A 19855-nucleotide genomic window follows, 5' to 3' on the forward strand; every position below is an offset into this window, starting at 1 on the left:
AGCTCATGGTTCCTAGTTGGATTTGTTAACCATTGAGCCACGATGGGAACTCCAGGGTTTGAGGGGTTTTTTTACTGTCTTTTTAGGGCCACACTGTGGCATATGGAGGTTTCCAGGCTAGGGGTCGAATCAGAGCTGTAGCCACTGGCCTGCACCACAACCACAGAAATACCAGATCTGAGCCAAGTCTGCGACCTACACCACAACTCACGGCAATTGCTGGATCCTTAACCCACTGAGCAAGGCTGGGGATGGAACCCACATCTGCATGGATACTAGTCAGGTTCATTAACAGCTGAGCCAATGACAGGAATTCCGGCATTATGTTTTACATATAGAACTCTTTTGTAAATAACCTGCTATTTTTCTTTTAAAAATTTTTTTATCCCCAGGAATATTTTAAATATCAAAGTAGGAGCTCCTGCCGTGGCTCAGCCGAAAAGAATCTGACTAGTATCCATGAGGACATAGGTTCAATCCCTGGTCTTGCTCGGTGGGTGAAGGATCTGGCATTGCCATGAGCTGTGGGTGGGTCACAGATATGGCTTGGATCTCAAGTTGCTGTGGCTGTGGTGTAAGCTGGCAGCTATAGCTCCGATTCGACCCCTAGCCTGGGAACCTCCATATGTCACGGGTGTAGTCCTAAAAAGACAAAAATAAATAAATAAATAAATACAATATCAAAGTGGATAGAAGTTTTTGACTAAAACTTTGTTGTCCTAATTTCATGGCACTGGGATTGTAGAATATAACACATATATCTCATAATCTTTGAAATTTGTCAGGACTTCCTAAATGGCACAATAAATGATTATTTTTCTTAACTTTTATTTTATTTTTTATTTTTTTTTTTTATTTTCCCACTGTACAGCAAGGGGATCAAGTTATCCTTACATATATACATTACAATTACATTTTTTTCCCAACCCTTTGTTCTGTTGCAACATGAGTATCTAGACAAAGTTCTCAATGCTATTCAGCAGGATCTCCTTGTAAATCTATTCTAGGTTGTGTCTGATAAGTTCCCAATCCCTCCCACTCCCTCCCCCTCCCATCAGGCAGCCACAAGTCTTTTCTCCAAGTCCATGATTTTCTTTTCTGAGGAGATGTTCATTTGTTCTGGATATTAGATTCCAGTTATAAGTGATATCATATGGTATTTGTCTTTGTCTTTCTGGCTCATTTCACTCAGTATGTACAGCCACTATGGAGAACAGTTTGGAGATACCTTAGAAATCTATACATAGAACTTCCATATGATCCCACAATCCCACTCTTGGGCATCTATCCGGACAAAACTCTACTTAAAAGAGACACATGCACCCGCATGTTCATAGCAGCACTATTCACAATAGCCAGGACATGGAAACAACCCAAATGTCCATCGACAGATGATTGGATTCGGAAGATGTGGTATATATACACAATGGAATACTACTCAGCCATAAAAAAGAATGACATAATGCCATTTGCAGCAATATTTTTCTTAACTTTTAAAACAATTTATTGATGATTATATACAATTTCTAAATTATATATATATATACACAGAAGAAAATTAAAATACTCTCAATTTTGTCACTCATAGACAACCTCTGTTAACAAGCTGATGTTATTGCTTCCAATTCCTTTTAAGTGTGTATATGTATAATTTTAGACAAAATTAGTATTATATTCTATATAAAGTCTTGTGCTTTTTGATCAATTTTTTTTTTTTTTGGTCTTTTTGCCATTTTGCCTTTTCTAGGGCTGCTCCTGTGGCATATGGAGGTTCCCAGGCCAGGGGTCGAATCGGAGCTGTAGCCACCGGCCTATGCCAGAGCTACAGCAATGCAGGATCTGAGCTGCATCTGCAACCTACACCACAGCTCACGGCATCGCCAGATCCTTAACCCACTGAGCAAGACCAGGGATCGAACCCACAACCTCATGGTTCTTAGATTCGTTAACCACTGCGCCACGACGGGAACTCCTCAATGTTTTATTCTTGTTTTTTTTTGGGGGGGGGGTTGGGTTTTTTTGCTATTTCTTGGGCCGCTCCCACGGCACATGGAGGTTCCCAGGCTAGGGGTCGAATCGGAGCTGTAGCTGCCAGCCTATGCCAGAGCCACAGCAACTCGGGATCCGAGCCGCGTCTGCAACCTACACCACAGCTCACCACAACGCCGGATCGTTAACCCACTGAGCAAGGGCAGGGACCGAACCCGAAACCTCATGGTTCCTAGTCAGATTCGTTAACCACTGCGCCACGACAACGGGAACTCCTCAATGTTTTATTCTTAACAGCTCCTTTTTCCACTTAACATTAATGCCAAAAGATATATTTATAAAACACAATTTATAAATCATAAGTCCTCAAAGATGGCCACCAAAATTCCTCCCCTTCCTGAACATTTGTCTCTCCTTCCATCAAAAAATGGATTCTGGAGTTCCTGTGGTGGCTCAGTGGAAATGAATCCAACTAGGAACCATGAGGTTGTGGGTTTGATCCCTGGCCTTGCTTTAGTGGGTCAAGGATCCAGCATCGCCGTAAGCTGTGGTGTAGGTCACAGACGTGGCTCGGATCTGGCACTGCTGTGGCTCTGGCAGCTGTAGCTCTGATTAGATCCCTAGTCTGAGAACCTCCATATGCTGCTGGTGCATCGCTAAAAAGACAAAAAAAAAAAAAAGAAGAAGAAGAAGAAGAAATGGATTCTATCCGATTGCAGTGGCTCAAGTCCCTATGGAGGCACAGGTTCAATCCCTGGCCCAGCACAGTGGGTTAAATGATCTGGCACTACCACAGATGTGGCACAGGTCACAGCTGAGCTGGGATTCAATCCCTGGCCCAGGAACTTCCATATGCCACGGGTGTGGAAAGAAAGAAAGGAAGGAGAGAAGGAGGAAGGAAGGGAGAAAGGAAGGAATGGATTCTATTTCCCTTCTTGAATCTGGGCTGGCCTTGTGACAGCTTTGACCAACGAATATTGCAAAAGTGACACTGTTCCATCTCTGAGCCTAGCCCTAAAGAGAGCTAGCAGCTTCTGTTTTTGCTTTCCTAGAAACTAGAGTTAAAAGGTTCAAGTTCTCTTACTGGAAAGATAAATCACACAGAATGACACTAGAAGATGACTTACCACAAGGAGAGAGAGATCATAAGAAGAACCAAAGAATTTCCATCAAAAGTCAGCATTGAGATGCCAGACTAGTAAGACAAGTGATCTTGGACCTTCCAGCCCAGCTGAACTGCCATCTGAAGTCAGTTATATGAGTGATAGCCAACACTATGTGCAAGATGAAGGACCACACAATCAACCCACATGGCAATGGGAAATAATAAGTTATTGTTTAAAGTCTCCTGAGTTTGGAGGGTTTTGGTTGTTGTTATACAGCAAAAGAACTGAAGCAGTCACTTAATGTTTCATTGAATGGCTGTCTAATTATTTCCTCAACCAATCACCTACCACAGGACACTTAGGTAAGTTCTTTTTAAAATGAAAATATCTGGAGTTCCCGTCGTGGCTCAGTGGTTAACGAATCCGATTAGGAACCATGAGGTTTCGGGTTTGGTCCCTGGCCTTGCTCAGTGGGTTAGGGATCTGGCATTGCCATGAGCTGTGGTGTAGGTTGCAGACATGGCTCGGATCCCTCGTTGCTGTGGCTCTGGCATAGGCCGGCGGCTACAGCTCTGATTCGACCCCTAGCCTGGGAACCTCCATATGCTACAGGAGCGGCCCAAGAAAATGGCAAAAAGAAAAAAAAATTTTTTTTAAATAAAAAAGAAAATATCATAATTGATATTCTGAATGATGAAGCTTTATATACATCTCCATTATTTTCCTAGGATAAAGTTCTAGAAGTAAAATTCCAAGATCAAAATTTAAAGATTCTTGAAACCCGCTATTTTTTTTTTCTTTTTGGTCTTTTTGCTATTTCTTTGGGCCACTCCTGCGGCATATAGAGGTTCCCAGGCTAGGGGTCCAATCGGAGCTGTAGCTGCCAGCCTACGCCGGAGCCATAGCAACTCGGGATCCGAGCTGCGTCTGCAACCTACACCACAGCTCACGGCAACGCCGGATCGTTAACCCACTGAGCAAGGGCAGGGATCAAACCCGCAACCTCATGGTTCCTAGTCAGATTCGTTAACCACTGCGCCACGACGGGAACTCCTTTTTTTTTTTTTTTTTTTTTTTTGGAAACCCGCTATTAAAATTTCCCTCAGATACGTTGAAACAATTTATACACACATCCTCACACTTGGCTATTTTTCCTCCATAGACTCTGGTCTTTATTCTCAATGGCCTAGAAGCCACCACCTTTTCTTGAATGCTACTGAAAATCTCTGAATTATCTAATTCAGAATCATAGGATATTCAGTAAATATACCTTGCAAGTATTTACTAAGTAGCAACACTATGCTACACCAGCTCTGCTTTAGCCCAGTGCTTCCTCAATAGTTTCTAAAAGTTCAAATAAACAAGGCTTAATGGGGTTTTGATTTTACACCAAGATGTCTCAGAGACTTTAGGATACTGACAAGAGAACCTTTTTTCCCTTAAGAATACCTGGAAATGTTTTACTGAACATTAAATTTTATTTGTATAATGATTATTTTTTAAGCATCAGTTTAATTCCCAGTCTTGAAAGCTGGGGATAAAGCGATGATTGAAACAGACACAGCTTCTGTCTATGGGAAGTTTACCCACCAGAATAGACTTTTTCAGAGGTTTCTTCATCTCAGATTTAATATAGTTGAGGGGAAGATGATTAAAGGATCTAGGCATTGCTTTAAGGGCAGAGACATGAAAACTTACCCAGAAGACTCAGAAATGATCTCTAAGGAAGAAATAAAGAAGATTGAACTAATGACTTTCTGGAGTTTTGGCCCTCCAGGATAAGAAGTAAATATAATTCTGTATTTATTTTTTCAAAGACTCAATAAAGAAGCTAGAATGGGAGTTCCCATTGTGGCTTAGCAGTAACAAACACAACTAGTGTCCATAAAGACATAAGTTCAATCCCTGGCCTCCCTCAGCTGGTTAAGGATCCAGCGTTGCTGTGACCCACAGCATACATCGTAGACATGGCTCAGATCTGGCGTTGCTGTCGCTGTGGCATAGGCTGGCAGCTGTGGCTCCAATTCAACCCCTAGCATGGGAACTTCCATTTGCCACAGTTATGGCCCTAAAAAGACAAAAAAAGAAGAAGAAAAAGAAGTTGGAATGTCAAAAGTAAGACAACTCAATAATCAGCAGGTTGTGTGTCTGAGCAGTGAGGAAACAGGTTGATGTTAATTACTCCAAGATCACAACAAACAAGAGGTATCATGTACAATTCCACAGAACTTATCAAACCAAACAGGAAATCCAGAGAACATCAAATGGTAACAGAATAGTTTCTTTACCCCTGTACATCTGCTTCTTAACAGTAAATTTTAATTAGCAACCTAGGTTCAACTGTCTATTTGGGAATTAGTCTCTTTCACCAAATTTACAAAGAGCAGGGATGGTTTCTTGGAACAAGCACATCCATAAAGCTGAAGTTTATAGGGTGATGTCAATTTCACTGATGAGGAAAAGGCCCAGTTGACAAGGTAAACTGAAAGCAAGTTCCCATGGTTGCCAAGTCCTTCTAACTCTGATGACTCCTTCCTGTTCTACTGAGTCACTCCCAACTCCCAACCCCCACCCCAGATGTGCTTAAATCTCCTGATATATTTTTAGGTACTTGTTTTGACACTCAGGCTTTTTTTGGTTGTCAACTCCTAATTCGCATTATCCTGACTTTTTTTTTTTAGTTCTATGAAATGAATCCCTGAGACAGAGCAAGAAGATCAACTTTATTCAGCAATCAATAATGCAATGACTTCTATTTCCCATTAACGACTTCAGAAAAACCATTTCTATCCTTTTCCACCCACCAATACATGTATTATAGGAAATGAAGTAGCAGTTAAGATCTTATTGTTTTAAATACTATTTGAAGCCAAGATAGGCTCAATCATTGAACTTTCTTGTAAACCCTTAAAAACACTTGCTTTCTTATATACTTGTGATATATAATCTTAGGAAGGATAAATTATTAGTTAGGTAAAACTGTGCACCGAAATAGATAAATATTGCTGAATATAATACCAAGTAAATTAATTGCACACCTTTCCCTTTAAAAGAACCTCATAAAAAAATTCAAAGTCCAAGGGTATGTTCTATTTAAGGTTCAAACATAAAATAGTTAAAAATCTTATAAGTTTCATGAACCTATACAAATATTTTCTCTAATTACATATCTATTCATAAACAAAATGTACACCCATCCAATCACCCTCTTAAAAGGTTTAAGGACACTTAAACTGTAAGTTCAGGGGGAAAGAAAAGTAAAGAGAGACTTGATTCCTGTCTACCTTAAGTATCTCAGACTATCATGGTCCAGAATGGTCTATTTTAAGAAAAAAGCACTTCCTGCTATCTGCTCTAAATTAGGTTAAGTTTATTTCCACAGATCTCATCCTCAACCCATCACCTGAGCCCTGCTGACAGACCGTGTGAGCTGAGATCATCAGTATCTCTCAAGATGTAGTCCAATTTAAGACGTCCTTTTTTTACTGGCATCCCTAACTTTTAAAATATTTTGTGTCACAAACTACAGTTAATTCTAAAACCTTTCTAGAGGAAGACATGGTATAGGTCAGATCTCAAGCAAGAAGCGGCTGCCCAGGAGCCAGATTCCACATATAGATGTGTGCTCTATGGCTAGCATAATGTTCCTTAGAATTCGGATCTAGTTGCCAACATAGACAGATATAGACATTTCATATTAAAATCCAGATTCTGGATTCTCCTGAAAAATCTGAAAGTCTGACCAAATGTCAAGTCCACTTCCTTACACGGCAACAACTGGTTAGAACCAACCAGCAGCTGCCTATTCAGGAAACAGCACGCATTCTACAGTTGGCCACAGTCCCCTCCATTCCCTTTTACTTATTAACAGCATTGACATTTTACTACTTCTGGCCATATAAAAGATCTTCAATAAAAATTTGTTCTCTTCATCATCTACCTAAGTCCATCACCAAATCCTATCAATTCTACCTCAAAAATTTGTCTGTTTCTTGTCTCCACTTCTACTATCACAATCCTATTGCACCAACATGACTTGCTTAAGCTGTGGCATACCCTCCTAAAGCATCTCCCTTTTCTCATCCTCCTTCATTCTATTTCTCACATATCAGCCAAATCTTTTATTTATTTATTTATTTATTTTTTGCTTTTTATGGTTGCACCCACAGCATATGGAGGTTCCCAGGCTAGGGGTTGAATTGGAACTGTGGCTGCCAGCCACAGCCACAGCCACAGCCACAGCAACGCCAGATCTGAGCTATATCTGAAACCTACACCACAGCTCATGGCAACGCTGAATCCTTAACTCACAGAGCAAGGTCAGGGATTGAACCCGCTGGTTCCTGGTCAGATGCATTTCCTCTGTGTCATGACAGGAACTCCCAGCCAAACTATTTTAAGTAACAATTCTGATCACAAAATATCTCCCCTTACCCACTTAAAACCTTTCAGAGCTTCCCAGTGCTCTCTAGACAAGGGTCAAAGTCCTTCCCATAGCCTAAGCCATATAGGTTCAGATTCCAATGTCCTTTCTTGCCACTTTATTCACTGACTCTGCTTGGGTCATCTTTTTGTAGCTCAAATGTATCAAGTCCCTTCCTATCTCAGAGCCTTCACACATGCTGTTCTCTTTGCAGGACTAATTCCTATTAGTCATTTAGATCACAGCATCCAACAGCATACCCTCCACAACTCAGGTCTCTCAGCTATGTTGTCTCAAAGCATAATACTTTTTCTTTTATGCTATGAAAGACAGGGTATTTTTTATATAAGGGAAGCTGACCTTATCTGCCCTGCAAGGACTGTCTGAATGTCTCTCTTATTTAGGCTAAATACAGTAACCATGTAGCCTGAATCCTCCAGGTGAGGTGTAAGAAAGCCTTTTATAACCCCGTCAAAGTTGCCCCTCCTCAGATCCTTGGTTTGCAAAAAATAGAAACTATGAAGAAGAGACTCGCTATGCAGAAAGGATTCTGGAGTCTTTAGGGAAGTATGTCATTGACACCCCAGTCATTATGTCCAGGATTCAGAGTAAGTGAGATCTGTGGGAGGAGATGAATATGGTTACAAATAAGACAAGAGTTTCCAAGAGTAAAGTAATTATTACCTTCAAGATAGGAGGGAATCCAGGTTGGGGATTGAGACTCAAGACCAGTGACCCAGGAGCCATGGAGAAGTCTATGTGCACAAAGCATGTGGGTAAGGCAAGAAACTCCCAGAGACCCTTCCATGCCAAATGGACCTGTACAATGGAGCAAAACACTGTGCATGGAATGGGGCTGTAACTCCTGAGGAGGTCCATGTGTCCTAGTAGGATTCCCCAGAGCAAACATTGAGACTAGGATTTGGGAGCAGGTGGTTCATTTAGAAGGTATTTCCAGGAAGTACTGAAGGGAGAGATTGGTACTAAGGCATGAAAGGAAGCAAGTGAAGGAAGGAAGTGAAGGAAATCAACATAGGGTACATTTTCAAGGAGGTTTCTGCTATGGCCGGCTGAACTCAGTCCTGCTGAAGGAGCTCTGAGAGACGGTGTAGAGCCTATCTCAAGGTACCCCTCTGTGAAGGCAAGGTATTCATTCATCACTGGTGGAGAGCAGCTCCCCAGGCACTTTCAGTCTATGCTACATGAAGGCCATGAGAAAGCCCTCATGTTCCTACAGGTCGTGAGTATTGAGATGTGGGTGGGGCATCAATGGCATCTGCTACACAGGCCTGGCACACCTGTGGCTGAGCTTGCCCACTGGATGACTGGATTGGCCTTCCCCTGTAAGATCATATAGTGGGGACCATAGAGGAAGCTGCAGTATTTTTCACCTGAGAAACATCAGCTTCAACAGTAACATCTTGTGGCACAAAGATGCAATCACGTGTAGGTACAATTGTTGAACAAAACATTTCTGGGCTTGGGTACAGGATCTATACTCATTTCCCTCTTACTTTAGGGCAGTGTAATTTGGGGGAAGGAGTCAGGAAGGGAGATAGGGAGAAGTAGAAAGAGATGGGCAGACTACTAGTGGAAAAACCTGGTACTTCCAGCTAAACTAGCAGGTGAGTTCTGGCATTTTTGGTTTAATTTTGATAAATGAAACTTGAAGCAAGGTTTTTGGGTAATCCATATAAGACCCCAAAGCACCTCCACATATTATAATTCCATATGAATTTGTGTGATTATTTTTTAGAGTCTCTCTTCCCTTCTACTTTAAATCTTTACACTGTATCCTGGGTCTTAACATTTGTTCTAATATTTGTGGGGCCCAAGCCAAGAGTACAGATAGAGGCCCAAGTACCATATGTCTATGTATAAATCGAGGTAACAAACTGGTAAATAAAATACATTCTATCTTCCTATCTTGACAAATATAAAGATGTAGAAGGTGAGGTTTGAATCCTGAACTTAGAATTTCTGGACACTTCAGGGCTCTGGACAAAACATGGTGGCAAAAGGCAGCCATCCCTTAGCCAATATCCTTCTCTCCCCACTCTTGGCTCAAACATACCCCAGGGGGCTCACACCTGTGAACTCTGCAGCCTGCACACCAAGTTAGCTCTTTCTATACCAGGCACCAGCAAACATTTTCTAAAAAAACAAACAGTAAATATTTTACACTTTGTGAGCCATTTGGTCTCTGTGCTAACTACTCATTGTGCCATTTTAACACAAAAGCAGCCACAGACAATTTGTAACCAAATGAGTGTGGGTGTGTTCCAATAAAACTTTATTTACAAAAACAGATGTTAGGTGAATTTAGCCCCAAAGCAGTAGTTTGTTGACACTGGCTCACAAATATGTGCCCCTCAGCAACCCGAGGCCTACTGGTATACATAATGATAGCATGGTTTGTCCTCACAAGGGCAGACCTGGCAGTGAAGCCCAAGCAGACCTTGGAAGACTACTCAGGGTCAATTTAGGCAAGGAGGTCCTAGGCTTGTGGGTAGGCAGAGGGGACTTGGGAAGGGCAGGCACAGGCTCCAGATAAGAACCTCCACTTGGGCCTGCAGAACTCTCCCCATGGGAAAGGTACATTCAGATGATGGCCGGAGTGGGCCTTCTAAAGCCTCAGGCCCTGTGTAGGCGCTTTTCTTGTCCAGGTCTAAGGGAACACAGATAATACGTAAAACAATTTTTGAATATTTGAAAAAACATAGTTAACATTACGATATTTTCATCATAGGGTTGAAATCACTTCCATGGCAGTGAATGCGATAATCTTGTAATTGTAGCCAGAGAGGTGAAACATAGTGTTTTGAAAAAGAAAAGAGGGGACTTCAAAATCAGACATGGTTGGAGTCATATCTCTAATTTTTCTTTTTTCCTTTTTTTTTTTTTTTTTTTTTTTTTGTCTTTTTGCCTTTTCTGGGGCTGCTCCCAGGGCATATGGAGGTTCCCAGGCTAGGGATCCAATTTGGAGCTGTTGCTGCTGGCTTACACCAGAGCCACAGCAACACGGAATCCGAGCAGTGTCTGTGACCTACACCACAGCTCACGATGACGCCGGATCCTTAACCCACTGAGCAAGGCCAGGGATCAAACCCGAAACCTCATGGTTCTTAGTCAGATTCGTTAACCACTGAGTCACGACGGGAACTCCTCCAATTTATTTATTTATTTATTTATTTATTTATTTATTTATTTATCTTTTTACCATTTCTTGGGCTGCTCCCATGGCACATGGAGGTTCCCAAGCTAGGGGTCGAATCGGAGCTGCATCTGCCACCTACACCACAGCTCATGGCAACGCCGGATCTTTAACCCACTGAGCAAGCCCAGGGATCAAACCCACAACTTCATGGTTCCTAGTCAGATTCGTTAACCACTGAGCCACGACGGGCACTCCATCCTCTAATTTCTTAATGTGTAGCCTTAAGCAAATTACTTCACTTCTCTGTTCCTCATTTTTCTCACCTGTAAAATGAGTGTAACAGCAGTACTTTTCACAGTGATTTGGGAAAGATTAAATAAGATGATAGAAGAAAAGTAATTAGTACAATGCACAGCACACAGCTAATACTCAATAAAAACTAACTCTGATAAGCCCAAGGCTACCAGAATAGGGCATAGTGGTTTTGAACCTGAAAGTTGTCTTAGAATTCTCTCGGTCCACTAAGCTTGCCTTGTCAGATACTCCTGACTCAAACTCAGTCCTCTATTCAAAAATGTGCAAGACATCAATCATTTTTTACAACTGGACAGAAAAATAGGCATTTTCCCATGGTCTGCAGGCTACAATGTCATACATCTGTAGATATCTAAAGTCCCAATAATAAGCCATTTCCTCCTTAAACATCACAACGATACAAATGGCAGCAGGGGCGGGGAGTCCAGCTTGATGTAGCAAAGATTTTAACAAATGCTTTCTCATCATTCCCCAAGAAGCTCTCTGCAACTCAAGCACACTCATCCACACATCACTACTCTCTCCTTCAGTTACCTCAAACATGTTTTATAACTACTATTTTCCATGTGCAGTTTTAGCATGATTACATGTTCCACTGCCTTGGCTATATTTTATGGTAAGGTACTTACGTGAAGAGGCTGACTATATTCTATACTACAACATAAGGACTTGTATGCCAAGGATTAGTTAATAGTGCTTTACATGGACCACTTTCATTGTTTTAATTTCAAACACTATCAATTTATTCTAGGGAATTAAATTTAAAATCTGAAGCACCTAAAAACTTTTGTTAAAGGAACAGACTAGTAGCTAACTCCAAAAGTTTAACATACATAGCAAAACCCCAAACCATAACCAGTAGAAGTAAAAAATAATTTGAGATGCCAAATCAAATTTTTTTAAAATTATGATTTATATAATACACTGATTACAACAATATTATTCACTGCCTTATAAAGTTTCATAAATGTAACAAATTAAACTGGTTGCACTGAAGAGATAAATAAGGTTTTTAGATTTGTTTTTAAAACATCTGTGCATTTCCTTTAATCTGCAAATGTAAAATGTCAATTGGCAAAGCTCTAGCTATAGTGTACTTACCAAAAATTCAGGAATTACTGGGTCTTGCACTAAAAAAGTCCTCAATCTGTCAACTAACAGATGTTTCAGAGAAAATGATAGAAAGGTAGAAGAGTAACAACTCTACCCCTTTGCCCCCAAAATCCAATCACACAAAATTTTTCTACATTTGAAAACAACATGAAAGGATTATGTCTAAATAGTCTTTTATAAGAAAAGAATATACACAAAGTCATAGACACAAGGAAAAATTTTAGCAAAGATTGTAAGCTATTCCAAACAAAACAACAACCACAAGGGATAGAAATGGCTTAAATGTGCAAATGGCACAAGCATTCATCTATGTATTCTGGAAAGAAGAGAAAAAGTAAATGCTATATCCTAATTCAGGGATTTCTCAAAAATATTATGGATCACCATGGAGGGGTCATATGACCCTTTAGCAAGGGCCAAGTTCAGCATGCTGAATAGTATTCAGTAACCACTCTGAAAACTGAAATTATAGTGAGTAAGAGTCAATAACTATCTTAAATCATCAAGTAACTGAGTTAAATCTCTTACTGCATGGATAAAGGTAAGCTTATCTAACAAAAAAAAAAAAAAACATATTGAAAGGGAAATACAGAAGTTCCATTGCAGCTCAGTAGGTTAAGAGCCCAGCACAGTGTCCGTGAGGATATGGGTTCGATCTCTGGCCTCACTTAGTGAGTTAAGGATCCAGCATTGCCACAAGCTGTGGCATAGGCCATAAATGCGGCTTGGATCTGCTATTGCTGTGGTTGTGGCATAGGCCGGCAGCTGCAGGTCCAATATGACCCCTAGCTCAGCATCTTACATATGTCAGTTTTGGCCATAAAAAGAAAAAATAATTTTAAAAAAGGGAAGTAAGCATCATTGTTTAAATCTATCCAACACATATTTCAAGAACAAATATATAATATGGTTTCTGACCTTCCAGAGACTCGAATTCCTCCATTTCAAAAGGGAGTAATAGCCCCTTTATTCAGGTTTACATGAGCAACTCCAGTTTACTGCACAAGGCTGTCAGGTGTTGTGAACACTGGAAATAGGTGAGAGTCTTTCTGGTAGTGATAGGGTGTGGTCTCAGATGGAGAGAGACCTATGAAAGAAAGATAGAGTAGAACCAGAGAGAGAAAATCCAGGTTTTTAACCTGGGCAAAAACTAAGGAGAAGGAGGCAGATCCATAGTGGTGACTATTAAAGAATTTACAAATCTCATGAGCACTTAAGGTTTTTTTAATTTCATTTCTGAAAGCAAATAATGTAAGGATATTCTTGAGCATCATGGCAGCTATGTCCTTTGAGGTTTGAGCAACAAGCAACAAGCTCTACCCTAATGAAAAGCTCTACCCTAAAGAAAAGGGAAGAAAGATAGATCTGAGAATCTAAATGATACATTCGTACCCAGTGAAAGGTAAGGGATGTCAAGTCCATTGGCATGAAGCAAAGCTTCACACAGGTTGAATATTGTGAATATGGTGGGAGAACTGAGTCATCACCTAGCACACAGCAGGGTAGGCCAGCTGACTGCCAAAGAACCCGCCCAGAATAGTTGGCATCATATTCCAGTTACAAGCAGCAATTTAGTTAATGTGGTTAAATTAATGTTGTTAATTTGAATTAGTAATATGAAGTGTACTTAATTTCAAAATTGATTTAAGTCTTATAGAGATGTAGGAGCTTTAAAAAAAAAACTCACTAGCTTTATGTTTATACAGTTAAAAGTATCATTACAGTAATGATAATTTACGACAACCCTGGAGTTGTCAAAAAAATTATTTTTTAAAAAAATGATCTCATCCATCTCTGAGAAACCTTGGCTAAGTGATTAAACATATACTGTGTTTGAGCTCTGAATCTCACATTTATTATCTGTTTAACCTTGAGCCAGTTAACAAACCTCTTTGAGCTTTACTAAGTATCTAGGTAAGTAACAATGGCCTCAGGAATAACAATAGCTACTTCACAAAAATAAGGTGAGTCATGACTAAATCAGAGAAAGTGCTCTCAGCACAGTGCCTGAGGCTTAGTAAATACTTGGTATAACAAGCTTTATCATCATCAATATTAACTACAGACACATTGTGTTGTTTTCTTAAAGGATGATCATCATGCTGTCAATAATTAGTCATTCGTTCTTTATTAATTTCACATATAACTCTAAAAGGCATTCAAATTCTGAGTCTCAATGTCTCCTTCAACCTCTGTGATCAGTTCTTGAAAGATGTAACAATTAATTGAATTATTAGGAATAATAATACTAGCTATGTGGGTGGTTTTACATGCATCCCAGGAAAAGAACTAGACCTTTAAGTGCAATATGTTTCTTCCTTATGAGCACAAGAAAAGCAATATTAAACGTGTTGCAATGGACCTAAAAAGATTAGATGGTTAAAAAGGTTGCTAAGCCATTGCACATGAGAGTAAAATTTTAGCCAGTGCAATAAATTGCATCATTTGTTCAAAATACTCACTGTCCCTCTCTAGTCAGCCCATCCTTACAGTATCTCCCTCCCATAGGAGGAGAATCCTTTTTGCCTCACTGACATAAGGCTTGGCCATGTGGCATGTTTAATAGAATATAATGTGAGCTAAAGTGATACACCCCATATCCAAACAAAAGCTGTAAGAGCCATCTTGTGAGTAAACTACTGTTTTTTTCTTCTTTACCATGAGAATGAATGTCCCAGCCAAGGAAGGACCACACCTTCTGCGTAAGTTCCAGAATAAAGACAACGTTGAACAGAAGCAGACACAACACATAAGAGAGAAGGAAGGCACTAATATTTCGAGTTGTTCTATCGGTATAACCTAGCAATATCTGACTAATACACCCAGCTTCCACAAATGCAGTACTACAACAATACATTTAAGATTTAGGTTAAAATATAGGGCAGCATTTTCTCACTGATTGATCTCTCATTTCTTTCCTCCTTTGCCCCAACACCAACCTAGGTAATATCAATCCTTTCAGGGACAAAATATCTCATGTAAGGTCTCTAGATAAATGCAAATCACTTATAAATGATGTTTTACACATACACCTAACTAACCATTTTAACTGCTTCCAAATACATTCTCTTTATCATTACTGGGCCCTAATTTCTATCCTAACAAATAGCTGCTTCTGATGCTTAGACATCAAGATGAAGATAATCTTCAGAAAGGCTCAAGGCTCAAAGGAGGATAAAACCTGCTGAGGTAATATAGGGCACAAACAGCTCAAGTGAATGCCAGGAAGCATCAATGAGTGTGGGTTTTAACTCATGACTCCAATGGTCAGCACATATGGGAGTGTCCGTACTGGAGCAGAGCCCCGTGAAGAGTCCAGCTGTGCCTGGCCTAAGCATGCCTCACTACAGGATGTCAGAAGAAAGGGGAACAATAATCTGCTATCTGCAATTCCAGCTGACAATGGCTCTGGGAGTTCCAGACTGTGTCATGTGATGCCCTGTCTTTCCTTGAGCCTTTTGCCAAACAGAGGTCAACTCTGATAGGTCCTTGAAGGCAATAACAATGTCTCATTCATCTTCATATTTCGGGACTATTACACTTACAATAGTACTCAGTGTAGAGCAGTTAAAAGCATGGGCTTTGAGTCAAGAGTCCAAGATTCAAGGAGGTCCCAGCGTGTCTCAGTGGTTAACAAACCCAACTAGCATCCATAAGGACATGGGTTCAATCCCTGGCCTTCCTCAGTGGGTTAAGGATCTGGCATTGCCATGAGAAGTGTGGTAGGTCACAGATGCAGCTCAGATCTGGCTGTGGCTGTGGTGTAGGCCAGTAGTTTCAGCTCCAATTCGACCCCTTGTCTTGGAACGTCCATATCCGGTGGGTTTGGCCTAAAAAAAATTTTTTTTAAATGCATCCAAGGTCAAAATCCTAGCTTCTCCACTTACTTGGGTAAAGACTACAAGCAAATGCTGTTAAATAACACACTAATGTCCCTATGACTTGAAATTTTAGAGTGCCTCAAAGGATTTCACACTGCCAATACCAGCATCTCTGTTGGGGACTTTTTTAGAACCTTGGAAAACTACTCAGCTTTTTCAAGGAGTAGGGGGGATGGAAGTATCAGGGACTAAGCCACTCTCAAAAAAAAACCGACAGAAATATTTACACACCAATATGCATAGATGCTTTATTCACAATAGCAAAAATGTACAATGTATCCATGTTTTGGATACATCCATATTCATGTATCCAAAAACATGGATAAACAAAATGTGGTTTATAATACAATGGACTATCACTCATTCTTAAAAAGGAAGGAAGCACTGATGCATGCCACATCATGGATGAACCTTGAAAATATTATGCTAAGTGATGTAAGCCAGACACAAAAGGACAAATATTGTATGATTCAATTTATATAAAGTACCTAGAATCATCAAATTCACAGAGACAGAAAGTAGAATAGTGGTTGCCAGGGGTTGGGGATAGGAGGGTGTGGGGAGTCACTGTTTAATAGGTACAGAGTTTCAGCTTGGGATGATGTCACAAATAGTCTGCAGATGGATAGTGGTTATGATTGTATAACATCATGAATATTCTTAATATCACAGAACTGTACACTTAAATGGTTTAAATGATAAATCTTATATGTATTTCACCACATTAAAAATTAATAAAAATATGGCCATTATTAATATGTCTATAAGTAACAAATGCTGGAAAGTGGAGAAAAAGGAATCCTCCTACAATGATGATGGAAATATACAACCACTGTGGAAAACAGTATGGCGGTTCCTCAGAAAACTAAATATAGAACTACCACATGTGGTCTAGCAATCCCACTCCTGGGCATATATATGACAAAACTTTTATCCAAAAAGATACATGTACCCCTACGTTCACAGCAGCACTATTCACAATAGCCAAGACATGGAAACAACCTAAATGTCCACTGATAGATGAGTGGATTAAGAAGATGAGGTATATATATATATACCATACATATATGCAATGGAATGCTACTCAGCCATAAAAAAGAATGAAATAGTGCCATCTGCAACAATATGGATGTAATTAGAGATTCTCATACATACGAAGTGAAGTAAATCAGTAAGAGAAAGACAAATACCATATGATATCACTTATTTGTGGAATCTAAAATATGGCACAAATGAAACTATCTACAAAACAAAAACAGACACATGGACATAGAGAACAGACTTGTGGTTGCCAAGGAGCAGGGGGGCGGGAAAGAGTGGGAGGGACTGGGAGTTTAGGCTTAGTAGATGCAAACTATTGCATTCAGAATGAAAAAGTGATGAAGTCCTACTGTACAGCATATGGAACTATATCCAATCTCTTGGAATAGACCATGATGGAAGACAATATAAGAAAAGGAATGTGTGCTGGTGCCATCTTGAGCTCAGACAGTGCCCCTCTGATACCTTAATAAATCTCTCTTGCTTTACTAACTAGGCCTTGTGTGTTCCTCCCTCGGCAAACCTAACATTTGGTGCGGAAACCCGGGAGGGAATGGCAAGGCAACAGGAAGCATGTCAATGGTGCCCCAAACTCCCGGGTAGCAGGGGCAGCTCTTTCTGGGCTAAGCTTCGGATCCCACCCAGGTTTGGGTCCCTGATCTACACACCTTCCCGCCAACCCTGTGGAGCCCAGCCAGGGAGGAACGCCCAACTGGGAACTTCGCCTTTCCATCACCAACTCCACATTCAACACTGGCCTCCAAATTCTTGGGAGAGTAACTGCTACGTTTCCAGGTCTTCTGTCAGCTCACTGGGCTCCGGTTCCTCTGACACATCAGAACGCAACCCTCTCAGACAAATCCTAGTGCTAGGTCAGAAGACGCCAAGGCCACGGCCCTGGTTCCTCTGATCTGGGAACACCCACATCAGAGCACAACCTCACTCTCTTCTCGGGTCCACTACTCGGACCTCGGGAACGCCCAGCCTGAGGAGTGGCACTTCCACAGTTGGTCCCTTACTTACCCTCTGTCCTGCTTAGTCCTCTCTTCTCAACATGAGGAACACTTCCTCCACTCCTCCGGGAACACGTCTCTTGGCTGCATCTTACAAACTTTAGATACTCTCAGACTAAGAGAAGACATTAGGTCCAAGCGTTTTAAATTTGTAATGCTGCCTGGACACAATACACATTGGATAATGGCTCTCAATGGCCCCAAAATGGCACTTTTGATCTTCATATCTTGCATGACCTCTACAACTTTTGTCGCCGTAATGGCAAGTGGTCCGAAGTTCCCATGTTCAGGCCTTCTTTACCTCTGCTCCCGACCCCCACTCTGTTCTTCTTGCTCTACTTCAAATTCTTCTTCTTCATTCACAACCACCTCCCTCTGGTTCTAATATCTCATCCTTTGATCCTGCAGATCATCGTCCTCCCCATATAACCCTCTCTGTGCAGCCAGCTCTCCCACCAACTCAGAATCCTCCTCTCCTCCACCCCTGGCTTCCTCAGCTTCTCCCGAACCTAATCCAAATCCCAACCCCTCTTTCTTTCCTCCTCATACATTCTTTTTCTCCTCCAGACCCGACCTCCTGCCTCCAAAGACACCTCCCAACCAGCTCCTTTACTCACTTTAGGGGAATTTGCAGGAACTGAAGGGAAAGTCTGCATCCATATCCCTTTTTCAATGCCCAGCATCTCTCAAATTTAAAAAAGATTAGACTCCTTCTCTTCTGACCCCTCCATCTACATTAAGCAATTTGAATATCTCACTCAGTCCTATGACTTTACTTGGAACGACATCTATGTCATCTTATCCTCCACCCTCTCCCCCAAGGAAAAGGAAAGGGTCTGGTTAGCCACTCAAGCCCATGCTGGCGACCTCCACTGTCAAGATAACCACCAGCCAGCTGGGGCAGCAGGATCCAAACTGGGACTATCAGGTAGATTCCCCCAGCCACAGACACCAGTGTCACATGGTAACTTGTCTCATAACAGGACTCTGGAAAGCAGCATACAGAGCTGTTAACTACGAAAACTAAAAGAAATTAGCTGAGGCCCAGATGAAAACACTGCCCTCTTTCTTTCTCACATAATGGAGCACTCCAAAAATATACAAATTTAGATCCTTTCTCAGTAGAAAGAAGTCTTTTCTTAAACACTCACTTTATCTCTCAGTCTACAAAACTGGAGGATGGCTCTCAAACCCCACAACGGGATCTCTTAAGCCTCACCTTCAAAGTCTTTAATAATCAGGATGAAGAGGCTAAAAGCCAAAAATTAAAAAGTGATCAGGCTATATATCAAATGCTGGCAACTGCCATTCAGGACTCCCAAAAATATAGGCTCCCACACAATAGCAACTTCCCCAAGGCCCCTCTAGGCCCATCCAGGCTCACCAGGCCCATGTTACAGATACAGCAAGAGAGGCCACTGGAAGGTCAACTGTGACAAACCCCCTTAGGGGAGGGCCACATCCCTCCCTGAGGAGAGACTTTAATCGTCCAACCTCAACCTCGACCTGGCCGCAGAAGACTGAGGGTGACTGGGAGCCCCAGCCCCCACACCTATCACTCCATCAGAGCCCCGGGTAATTCTGTTAGTTGCAGAAGGGACTCTACTTTGGACTAGTCTATAGAGAGAAATAATGATTTCAAACTCACCCTAAAACAAGCTCTAATAAAAACACCAGTGCCTGGACAAAAATAAGACAATATCAGAAGAAGACCACTATCCCAAGATTGCCACATGTGACTTGAACCTACCATGTCCAGCTACCCAGTGCTCGTCATCACCCCTAGCCAGCAGGAAGTAGCTACAGGAGAGTGGACC

At 41.1% G+C, this 19855-nt stretch overlaps 1 protein-coding gene across 22 annotated transcripts in view; it reads right to left on the reverse strand.

Annotated features, from left to right (window-relative positions):
• The window catches only part of ERC2 (ELKS/RAB6-interacting/CAST family member 2), a 979000-nt gene that overhangs the window by 944355 nt on the left and 14790 nt on the right, over positions 1-19855 (reverse strand). Inside the window, exon 2 of one of the 22 annotated variants that reach the window (XM_021070713.1) lies at positions 13022-13190. The exons of the other annotated variants lie outside the window; for them this stretch is intronic. The gene's annotated coding sequence lies outside the window, so the exon portion shown is untranslated. The remainder of the gene's footprint in view (positions 1-13021; positions 13191-19855) is intronic. 22 annotated transcript variants of the gene reach the window in all.

The sequence above is a fragment of the Sus scrofa genome, chromosome 13 (assembly GCF_000003025.6).
Source record: "Sus scrofa isolate TJ Tabasco breed Duroc chromosome 13, Sscrofa11.1, whole genome shotgun sequence".
Classification (NCBI taxonomy): domain Eukaryota; kingdom Metazoa; phylum Chordata; class Mammalia; order Artiodactyla; family Suidae; genus Sus; species Sus scrofa.